The sequence below is a fragment of the Oncorhynchus clarkii genome, chromosome 12 (genome assembly GCF_045791955.1).
Source record: "Oncorhynchus clarkii lewisi isolate Uvic-CL-2024 chromosome 12, UVic_Ocla_1.0, whole genome shotgun sequence".
In the NCBI taxonomy this organism is placed as follows: Eukaryota; Metazoa; Chordata; class Actinopteri; order Salmoniformes; family Salmonidae; genus Oncorhynchus; species Oncorhynchus clarkii.
Genome location: NC_092158.1, coordinates 18,045,997 through 18,048,805, shown reverse-complemented (window position 1 = coordinate 18,048,805; position 2,809 = coordinate 18,045,997).

Here is a 2,809-nt window from a genome sequence, read left to right as displayed (position 1 = left end):
TCAGAGTGACTGAGCGAGCCACGCAGAGTGACTGAGCGAGCCACTCAGAGTGACTGAGCGAGCCACTCAGAGTGACTGAGCGAGCCACGCAGAGGCAGAGAGGAGCAGCTAACAAGATAGATAGCAACTCAACAGATAGGCTAGCAACTCAACAAGTTAGCCTGGAAAAAGGCAAAGATGGCAGACTCACTGTTTTCAATCAGCCCACCGAAAAACGTTAACTTCACAGACTTTGGTATCTGGCCCAATCGGATCCAGAGGTTTGAAAGATTTCGTATTGCAGCAAGCTTAAATTAAACATCTGAAGAATACCAAGTCAACTCAGTAGTGTACACAATGGGGGATAAAGCTGATGTTCTCTCCATGTTAGCCTTAACTAGTGAAGACAAAAAGAGCTACATGAAAGTCAGAGATGCTTTTGAGAAGAATTTTGTGTGCAAACACAATGTAATCTATAGGTAGGTCTTATCCAACTGGCTACAGATTGTCATGTGAGTATTCTAAAATCCACAAAGAAAAGATGTGCATTTTCCCATCAGTTGTGTTTCCATCAAACTGACGTGATGACGTAGTGCACACAAAATGTCAGTTTGGTGAGAATGACCTGGTCAGAGATGGACTGGTAGTAGGCATTATGGATCACGGGCTGTCAGAGAGACTACAACGAGAGTTAGAGTTGACTCTCACAAAAGCCATTACAAAATAAGGAGGAAATCAGGAAACAGCAGACAACACTACGTAGCACTGGTAGCTCAGACATGAAAAAGGTAAACATGGATGCAATGAGATTCCAAAGAAAGGGCCAACAGCATCCAGGGAAGATTGTACAGATATGGAATGGAACTGTCAATCAAACCACAGGAGGTGGGAGATGTGGTAAGCCACAGCCACACTTATTGTACAGTTGCCCTGCACGACAGGACGAGTGTAGAAAACGCCACAAGAAAGGACATTTCGCAGCTGAGCTGTGGATTAGATGAAATCCATGATGTCACGAGAGAATTTAAGATATTATTTTTTGACAAATACACTCTATGGATTCAGTTGATGTTTGGTGACAGAATGTAAACGTGAAAGGACAACAGATGACATTCAAGCTAGACTGGAGCAGCGGTGGCAACCATCCCAGGCAGTCTCTTCTCCAAACAGGGAGATGGGAGCGACAAAGAACCTGTGTGGACCAAGAAACTCACCGATAAGGTAGTGTGGACAATTCAATGGCACTTTAGAGCACATGGGCAAAACAGGGAAACACCCAGTGTTTGTCATACCAGGCCTGGTTATCCCACTTCTAGATTGACCTACTATACAAGACCTGCAGCTACTCAAACCAGTGAAGGCCATACACCTAACAGCAGAGAACTGTATCCCAGAGTGTTCACAGGAGAAGGGAAACTGCAGGGGGAGTACAAGACAAAGTTGAAAGAGTCAGCCACACCCGTTGCCTTGTCGGTGCCTTGCCGTGTCCCACTACCCCTGTTGAAAAAAGTGTAGATATGACACATCTGAATGAGAATGTGTGTAGGGAAAACACATCCTACCCGCAGTGGATGAGATGATGGCCAAACTGTCAGGAGCAACAGTTTTCTCCAAGCTAGACGCTAGCAGGGTTCTGGCAGATCTCCCTACACAAAGACCCACACGCCACCTTCATGACACCTTTAGAAAGGCAAAATCAAAGCCATCGCTGAGGTGCCAGTGCCCAAAGACATTGCAGATATTCAACTCTTCATGGTGAACTACGTTGGCAAGTTCTCTCCAAACATTGCAGAGCTGACAAAAACCCACCAGGGACCTCCTGAAAGCTGACAATGACTGGATATGTGACAGCACACAGGGTTTGAGAAGCTTGAAAACAGAACTAAGTTCACTCATTGTCCTGACAAGCATCTGCAGATGCATCCTCACATGGACTGGAGTCTTTTCCCAAATGCAACCGTCAGGTGAATGGAGGCCCATGGCCTTCATTTCACACATCATGACAGAGACAGAGCATAGATACGCTCAGATTGAGGAGGCGCTTGCTGCTACATGGGCCTGTGAGCATTTCCAGACTTACCTGCTAGGGTTGGACTTTGTGATCAGAACAGACCACAAGCCTTTGATTTCACTCCTGGGCACAAGAGCGCTGGATGACCTACCTCCTTGCATACTGAGATTCAGACTCCTATCGGATCATGTATGTCCCAGGCAAGAATCTGGTGACAGCTAATGCTCTCTCAAGAGCTCAGCTCCCAGGGGAGCCTACAGAGGATGACATTACATGGGGTCCCCGAGACAGAAAATGGACCCCAGTTCTCAGCCTCTGAATTTGTTGTTTTTGCAAAAGAGTAAAACTTTGTGCATGTGAGAAGTTGTCCATCTCAACTCAAATCCGAGTGGCCAGATCTCAAGCCCATTGAGGGGAAGAATAGGGAAATGAAGGACAAACAAGTTGCCTGGTACACCAGATGATGGAGAATGCAGGAACAACACGTCTGGATCAAGGACGTCCCCAGCAACACTTACTCCTTTTAAACCACAACTACAATTATGCATGAAAATACAATATGCAAACACAATTTTTTATATGTTTTGGTAAATGTTCTGCTTATTTTACATTGAAGAAAAAATTGTCTTAAGTGTAATTTATCGCACTGTTGAGGTGGGTGGGGTGGGGTACTTCCGTAAACAAATGTGTCATGAGAATTATTGTTGCATATGGGATGTAAAACTAAATAAAATTGGTGTGATTGGAGATCATGGTCTCTACAGATGTCAATGTCTGAATAATTATTGTCAGAACATGCATAGCAAAAGGTGCAGAATG